This window comes from Trachurus trachurus (genome assembly GCF_905171665.1).
Source record: "Trachurus trachurus genome assembly, chromosome: 8".
NCBI lineage: Eukaryota > Metazoa > Chordata > Actinopteri > Carangiformes > Carangidae > Trachurus > Trachurus trachurus.
In genome coordinates, this window is record NC_139905.1 from 9233891 (window position 1) to 9242746 (window position 8856).

Here is an 8856-nt window from a genome sequence, read left to right on the forward strand (position 1 = left end):
AAATGGTCTGCAAAGACAACTCTCCCCCCCCAAAAAAAACAACAACAAAAAAAACACAAAAAAAACCAAGAGTGTAAATACAGAAGCAGTGAGCACTGGGCGGGTATATTGCTGTGGTGAGACTACAAACCACTGAGAAGACAAAACCAATCTGACTAATCACACATGATCTCAAACAGAATTAATCAGCAGCTTCAGTTGACAATCTGTAATCATCCCCGTTCTGTGCTTAATATCGCTTCATTTATGAAAAAGACAAAAAGCAGGAGGAATCCAGGCTGACTTAGATATGTGGGCAACAAAAACAACATATCACACAACAAATAAATAAATAAATAAATAGAAATAAAAATGTCTGAAACACAGACGCAGACAAGGAAATCAAACGTGTCCCCAGAAGACCCCGAGCAGCTCATTTTCAGATGGCGGCGTTAAATTGGAGAGACGGTGGTTTCAAATGACAGACAGACTGCATGCTGGGTAGTTTGACTGTCAGTGGAAGTTGAATAACAATACTTGTAAAGGTATTAGTGTGGGTAATGATCACACTCCCGACATCCTCTCTCATTTAAAGGCTGAATAAATCTGACACGTACACGCGGGCCTCCGTAGCATCTGGCTGCAGCAGCGCCCAGCATCAATAAAACACATGGAAGTGGAAAACCATCAGCTCTGTTCATGCATGTGGGAGGTGCAACACCACACGCACACTCACACGCATTCACTCGCACATGCATACACAAACTCACACTGTATAACTGACGCATCACACACATACACACACAGCCCCCCAAACTCTCTGTCCATGCCGGAGCGGTGTGAGATCCACACTCTGTACTCACCCAAAAGTACATCATCATGGTGGGAGCAGGAGCGGGAGCAGGAGCGGGAGCGGGACAGGTGTGATGGGCAGGCGGGCAGACGGGAGCGGGGCCGAGCACTGGGACCAGTCCAGCCAGCGTGGGCGTCAGGAAGAGTCCGAGCGTTTGGACAGAGAGGAGCTCTACTGATCCCTGTTCCACTGAGGCAGCCCTCCCTCTGAACTGTTCAATGGGGCTTGACTTGAGGTCCCCCCCCCACACACACACACACCTCTTCTTTCTTTCGCTTCTTTCGCTTCTTCCTCTACAAGCAGCTTGTTCTTCAGTTAATTTTTTAAAAGCCCCCCTTCTTTCTCCTTCTTCTTCTTCTTCTTCTTCTTCTTCTGAGCCAACACAAGAAAGAAAGAGGGAGGAGGAGGGGGGAGCAGATGGGAAAAAGGAAAGAGAGCTGGGGAGGTGTTGTAACCTCTTTTTTCTTTTGACACTCTTCCACTCTACTTGCCTCTCCACACCACTCACTTCGAGACTCTCCCTCTGTCTCTCTGCTCTCTCTCCCTCTCCCCCTCTCTCTCTTTCTCTCTCTCTCTCTCTCTCCCCCCCGTGCCGTCTCTTATTGGTGAATGTGAAATCAGTCGGTACGGCACCGAGGCTCAACTAGAGCAGCAGCAGCAGCAGCAGCAGCAGCAGCCTGCGCTTGACAGCTGCCTCCAGCGTTCCTCCACCGGAGCTTGTGTTGCTCTGCATAGAGGAGTGAGCCGAACAAACCGGGATCCTGCAGACGGTACTGTAAAATTCAGTGTCCCGGGGAGGAGGAGGGGGGTGGAGGGGGTGGAGGGAGGGAAGAGGAGAGGAGGGGGGGATGCAGGAAGCTGGGAGTCGTGGTGGAGAGCTCTGCAGGGGGGAGGGAGGGAGAGGGAGAGGGAGAGAAGGAGGGAGGAGGTGGAGGGGGTGGAGGAGGGGGGAGCGTGTGTTGATGATGATGCTGGTGATAGTGGAGGACTAACAGATCATTCCTCTTTCTTCTTCTCACTGTCTGTGACTGATACGTTGCGCTGAAGTTGTGGCAGTTTTACTTCATTGAAGAGAAGAAGAAGACAACGCTGAAGAAAAAAAAAAAATGGGGGATCTCAGAGAAAAACCTTAAAGTATGCCACAGGCAATTTTCCACTTGTTTTCTACTTTTAGCTGCTGAGCTGCGCTGTCTTCATGTGTGTTTGTGTGTCTCTCTCTCTCTGTGTGTGTGTGTGTGTGCATTTTCCTTTTTTCCTTTTTTTCCTCCTCCCCCCCTCCAAGTGCAAGCAAGCAAACTCATAGGTTGGTGACCAGCAGTGTGTTTGATAAAAACCCTTTTTGTGGCAGATCAGAGGCCAGATGAAGTTGGTGTGAAACACCTTTGTGTGCCAAGCTATATTACATTACATGCTTTACTGTGTTTTCCATCTGGCGGCTGTAAAGGGGGAGGGGGGAGAGGAGAAGGGAGGGAGGGAGAGTGTATATATATGTGTGTGTGTATGTGTGTGGAGGGGAGGAGGGGTAGGGGGGCTTGGCTATCTTCTAGACAGCACTGTAACAATGAGCCTGCCTCAGCAATTTTCAAAACATATCATCAATACATGACTGGGAGCTGGCGCTTTTAAATATTAACCCTGTGGCGGCCGGGGCGGGCTGCGGAGAGCTCCAGCGGTTTTGTGGCATCCTCTAGTGCCGGATCATCCAATAAAACAAAAGACGTCCTGGGGGATGAGCTAATTTGCTGTATAGGATCCTAAAGAACATTTGCCAGCTACAGAGAACATTGCCGTAATGAACAGGGGCAGATATATTCAGGTTATGTTACCCCACCAGTAATTGCCACATGAGGAGGCCGAGTTAAAATCTGCAGCTGGCTTTGAGCGAACCGACACACAAGGGGCCTCGTTCATATGACGCAACTGTCATCTTAAATTTATCACCCATTTTATTTTTCTACCTTCCTCAGAAAGGCACAAGTGAACATGAAAAATGAAACGACGAAACCAGAGGGAGAAAGGATCGCAATTAGTGATTTTCGCGAAGACTGTGAGGTCTTAGAAGAAACGCATGATTCCAGGACAGGATTTTTTTTTTTTTTGCACTTTTGATAAATCAAGAGATGCATCATGAAATTCTCCAACCGCTCCTCTTTCCTTAACATCTCCATCACATCACAATCCAACCTTTTCCATTACTTTGCACACACACATACACACATATACACAATCTCTTATTGGTGGCATTACCATGCACATACAAGGCCTCCATATCTTTCTTACATGTCCACCAGAACCCAATGGATTTACATTAGCAATCACAGAGTGGGTAACCGCCCCATTCCTACATCAATCTCTGATGGGAAATAAAAATGAAATGCACTTCTCAGGCAACTCGGATTAAGGATCACGCTTTTATCAAATACTGAAGTCTATTTCAAGTCCTGCTCATAAATAACTGAGGGGGAGAGAGGGAGGAAAAGAAAAAGGGTGGAGGCAAAAAAAAAATAGAGAGAGAGAGGGAGAGAAGGAGAGACCGGAGGGGAAGCAGCAGACAGGCGGGGGTGATGTGGATATAGACAGAGAGCATCATGGTCTGAGGCTAAGGGCACTCGAGGTTGGAGGGATTAGGAAAATAGGTAGAAAATAAGAATTTGAGGGCATTTTAGAATCATATAATCCCCACGTCTCCTTTCTAGGAATCTCCTTCAATTAGAGATGAAAAATGGAGTTGGGGTTAAGATGGCGTTGCTCAGGGTGCAGACCCCGTCCTCCCTTTTTCCCATCTCCTATTTTTCTTTCTTTCTTTCTTTTCCTTTTTTTTTGTAGCTGCATTTCTCCCGTGCTCCAAACCGCTTACCAAGGATGCGGAGTGGCTTTTCCGACCATTTAGATTTCCCACCATAGTCTAGACACTCCCCGGAGACTCTGCCATCCATTATAAAGATAGAGCTTTCAAAGAGATGAGGAAGTGAAGGCCTCACACAGAGCGGGTTCTGCCTAAAATGTCCGTCTGCCTCTCAGACCCTCACCGACTCGAAATCTGTTGTCTTAATATTTCATGATGATCTCACCTACCGTTCGCTAGTGAACTGCTATACTCGTGTGGAGCATCTTCTGTCAAGCTACGCTCACATCCTGTTGTTAGAAAAGGCTTCGGAGAGCCGCACTTCCCCCTGAGCTCTCACTCTGCTACCCCTTCCACTTCCCTGTGGGGTTGTGGGCTATAGTTATGGCTAATTTGGCCTTTCGTCCTCATTCATCAAACGCTCGGCCCCTTCGCTGTCTGGCCTCAGCTGGCGTGAGACCCGGCTGGTTGGCTGAAGACAGGCGAGAGATGCAGCTCCAGCCTGAGTCTCTCCCAGGTTAGTTTTCTTTAATCACGCACTTCACTTTATGGAGTGACCCGTTTTACAACTCGCTGACAGGGATCCACGGCTACGGCTCGTTTTTATCTGCCTTCGTCGGCTCCACAGGTAGGTATTGACATTTCGACGCTAAATACAGCTCATCATGAAAGTAAGGCTGCACCGTGAGTGATGCTGTGTGAACTACAGCGCTGCTGAGACAACAGGAAGTATAAAGATTATCCACTTCTCTCTTACAGCAAATTAACAGCTGTTTGTGGAGGTCGCGTTTCATTTTACGTTTTATTCTTGTGGTGACAGGAAGTTGTATGAATTGCTGCAGCTAAATGCCTATATATAGCACATTATTTGGTAGTTGGTTTTATTGTGGAGTACGACATCCTGCTATTGAATGACTAATGGCTCTATTGATTATCTGACCCCTGGTTTACATATCACAGCCAGAGCTATGCCAACAAATGAGGGTCATGTCTTATTATTATTTAAAGTTATTCCTCCACTGAAAACTTTGCAGCCACCTGGGGGAGTTTTATACACTGTGCATCTAATTCAAGTATTTTTAAATTCAACATATTCAAATGTGACTGCTTTAAAGCCAACGAGACAAATAAATACATAAAAGATTCACATGTTCTCCACTAAAGTGTTTCATTCTGGTTGTGTGAAGGGGGCATTTAGACCTTCATGATGGCAAATTATGCTATACTATCAAGACCGTCCTGACAGCAGATAAATATGCATCAAATAACAGGAAAAATACGTGGTGTTCTTTATTTGATTTAACTCCAGCTTTCTGACATAGGCTGCATATTTAGCCTTGAAAACGGTAATGTTTTGCTTCCCAGCCCTGGAAGACATCATTAAACATCATTTGTAAGCATACATTACACTATACGCAGCAAATCGCCCATCTGCTGAATTTGGAGCTCACTGTGTGTAAAACAATAAATCTATCGTATGGCTCCACGTAAAGAATCCCACTAAAGTAACGCCTCCGTGTAGACGTACGTGGAGTGTTAAACATAGCCGTGTGCACAGACTGTATGTAGTGTTAATAATGCAGTGTTTACATCTTGGCATTGAACAGGCAATACTGGCCCAGGGCTGCAAACTGGCAGGGCTGTGCGGTAATTAGGGGCTGCGTGTTGGGGATGTGAAGGCTTGCTGCATGTCATGCTGATACCACTGCCGGGCGGACCCCGTGTGTAGGCAGCAGGCGCAGCGAGAGCTACACAAGACCACACCTTTCTGTCACAGCGGGGCGTCGCACCTTTCACTCCGGCTGCAGCACCGCGCGCCCGGTCGTTACTCAGCGGTCCAAGATGTTACACAGAGGATGTAAACGCGTTGACAGCGGTCGTTAGCTGTCCTCACAACATGAAGAACGTGTGTGGTCTGAGTCATCATGCACGCCTTCATATAAACCTACTGTATATAAACCTATTTGTTTATATAATGATGTCATGTAGATACTAGAACCAGTCTGGAACTGACTGATTACGTAACTAAGACATCATTAGGATAAGACAACACCCATAAAGGTGTCACTTTACACTTAAAGCAGATATCAGCTTCACGGCCGTTTCGGCTAATGCTGCGTTCAAGGCAGGCTTTTGAAACCGTAAGTTACAGCTTCAAGTCACAACTACGACTTGGTAGCGTTCCAGGTAACCCGTAGCTCGTGTTTTTACCATCCTGTTGTCTGTGAAAGTTCCCTATAACGGCCACTCGTAACTTCCGACCCGTGAACTCGTACCAGATCGAACTGGTATGACTTCACAGGAAGGAAAAACACAAAGTACGAGTTTCTTTGAACGCACCATGAGTTAGCAGCCCCCGCCCTTGTCAGGCATCAATTGGTCCTCGTGCTACGTCACCACATTCACGCGCATCCCTTGGCTGCACACACAGCCCTTCATGCCGTTCTCTCTCCTCATTGGATAACACTTGTATCCCACAAGGAAAATTTTCTCCTCGGGTTACAGCAGAGCAGAGTGACGGAGAGACTCGTGTTTAGGCTGAAATACTTCATGTAAGTGATTGCTGACGGAAAATAGGACTATTTAGGACTTATATTAACAAAAACATTCCACTGATATCTGCTTTAATATCCAGATTAGGATAAATTATATGTATTATATGTGGTTTTAAGAACTAAAAAAATCATCTAAACGCAGTTTCACAACTTCTTTTCTGGGCTGGTCAAATAAAAATGTAGCAGATTTCAGGTTAACACTCAAGAAAAACTACATCCCGCCAGGTTGGATGGTGGGTCTAAGTGGGCGGGGCTCGGGGAGTGGCTGAAAGCAGTGACTGTTTCGTTGTGACATCACAAAGTTACAGAGTTCCTGACAGCTTGTTTTAAAGGGGAACTATGCAAGTGTATTTGTGTAGTTTTAACCGTCATAAACAGAAGATTGCCTGTTACGGGACGTGTTTGTGTCATGGTGCCGCAGAGGCGGGGTTACATGAGCAACAGGACCAGCACGAGACGTTTGTTTATCTGCCATGTAATCGATGTAAACACAGTTGATGCTAAGTAGCTGAGCTACAGGCTGTGGCTAACAACAGCTAACCCTCATATCGAAACATATCGCAGACAAAACGTAGGTGCAGGTCACGGTGATTACAAAGAAAGAACACCCACGGGTTGGACCGGGTTTTAATTTTCAGGTCTGTTTATAACTGTAGCAGGCGGCAAAGAGAGGAGCAAATCCTGCATGGGGAGCTTGGCTCTGACCCAGTGGAAAAGCAAACTGGTTCTTTGGAGGCACCAGAGTTGAACCAAGCACCGGCTCCAGCACCAGCATCGAACTAGCACTGGAACCAGTTTGGTGGAAAAGTGTTATCTGAGGACTGATTCTTTGATACATTCACAGTATTAGTATAGAACCTGGAGCTGTTGTTTAATCACACTACAGATGGACATCTAACTTTATATGGGACCTTTAAAGAGCCACATAGCTGAGCAGGACTAAATCTGAGAACCAGTGCACTGCCTCTTTAAGAGGACTGATTTATATTCTAATATTTTTGAGGAAATCCTATTATAATAAACACATGTTTACCAAAAAACTGCAATGAAGTGACCTTTGAGCCACGGAAATGTCAGTTCTGTTTTTACATCCTCTTCACGACAACAGGTGAACATGTAAAAATAGAGACGGATCTCTATTTAATTAAAATCTCTGTCAGCTGTCATGTTTGATGTCTTTCTCATTTGTTATATATATATTTTTTTGAAGACTTGTTTAATGGCCACAGTGTGTGATGTGTGCTGGTGCATGCATGCTTGAATTTTACTTTGAATTAATTTACACATACAGTACATACACATACACAGTATAAAAGGCTTATACTGTATATTGGCTGACAGTTGTGTAGCTTTGCCACATGCAACACAAGAAAACCCAACTGGAATCCTAACAGCCTTTCTTGCATCTCCGTTTGACATTAATTGATAATCAAACAAGCCTTCACATTAGACATTTATGAGATCAGCTGAATTATCTATTTAATGTAACCCAATTATATGCAACCCTTGTGCACCAATCAACAGTAATTCCCGACTCATAAATGACAGCTACAACGACAGATTTAATCAATAATAAACATTGATGAAAACTTGCGACCCGCTTAGAAAGAGGGTAATTAACAGGAAGGAGAAAAAAAAGGGGGAGCTGTGCTGAATTTCTTTTTTCTTTAGGGAAATTGCTCTGCCATCTTTGTGGTTTAGCCCCTTCACTACACTCTCACTCCACAGCACCAGTGAGATTCAGTGTACAACGAACTAAAGACAGACATTTACCACTTATTCTTCACAGACTTCACTCCCTGCTCTTAATTAAAACCGTGTTACTGTTGCCACAAAACTAAATGTCATGAATTATTTGCCGGATCTTTTTTTTTTTTTTTCGCTGCAAACTAGACGGCGGGCCAGCCTCAACAGGGGGCGAACAGGGAGTCTATATACAGCACAGCTTCACCTGTGTTCTGTCTTTGTTATGCCTCACATGGGACTTCTCTACCTGAAGCTGGAGCCTTCGGAGAGCACAGAAAAGCTTTTAAAAAGACTGAGGTGAAACAAGATGCTAAGATATGATGGGGATATCCACAGCAGATGACTGTCACATCCTGCACGCTGAGTATGACTTAAACCAACACATGTCAACAGAGCAGGCATCAAAAGCAGCCCATTAGAGACTTGTGGGAATTCTGCACCTGAAGCCTGTTTGGGTTCAACAGAACCGCATGAAACTCTTCCGACAAAATGGAGGTAAGTGTGCACAGAGGGGCCTGCTTGCTCTTACCAGTCTTGTAAAGAGGGGCACTCCCAAATGCCAAAGGTGATCGTTCAGCAGTCCGCTGTACACCACGTTCCCGAAGACGGCAATGCTTCCTGACTTACACAACGTGTTTCCTGCGGGGACACAAAGAAACACAGCCAGGCGTCATTGAAACGGACAGGAAGCAGCAAGGGGCAAGCGCATATATACACTCCAGCAGCAAGACACTGACTGCTCCGAGGGAAGAAGAAAAAAAAAGAAAAAGAGAAAAGGCAAATTCAATCAAAGGAAATCATTGCACAGGAAGAGAAATAATAGAGAATGTAGCATCGATTGTTATAAATATTGATTTCGGAGGTTTATTGACCTTACA

The 8856-nt window shown here is 45.4% G+C and overlaps 1 protein-coding gene across 2 annotated transcripts in view; it reads right to left on the reverse strand.

The window, feature by feature from the left end:
- LOC310989627 (RNA binding protein fox-1 homolog 3-like) overlaps window positions 1–8615 on the reverse strand; it is a gene marked incomplete at both ends in the record, with an annotated part of 119496 nt that extends 110881 nt beyond the window's left edge. For both annotated transcript variants that reach the window (XM_083976740.1, XM_083976739.1), the window contains one exon: window positions 8508–8615. The remainder of the gene's footprint in view (window positions 1–8507) is intronic.
- Window positions 8616–8856: the final 241 nt, after the last annotated feature.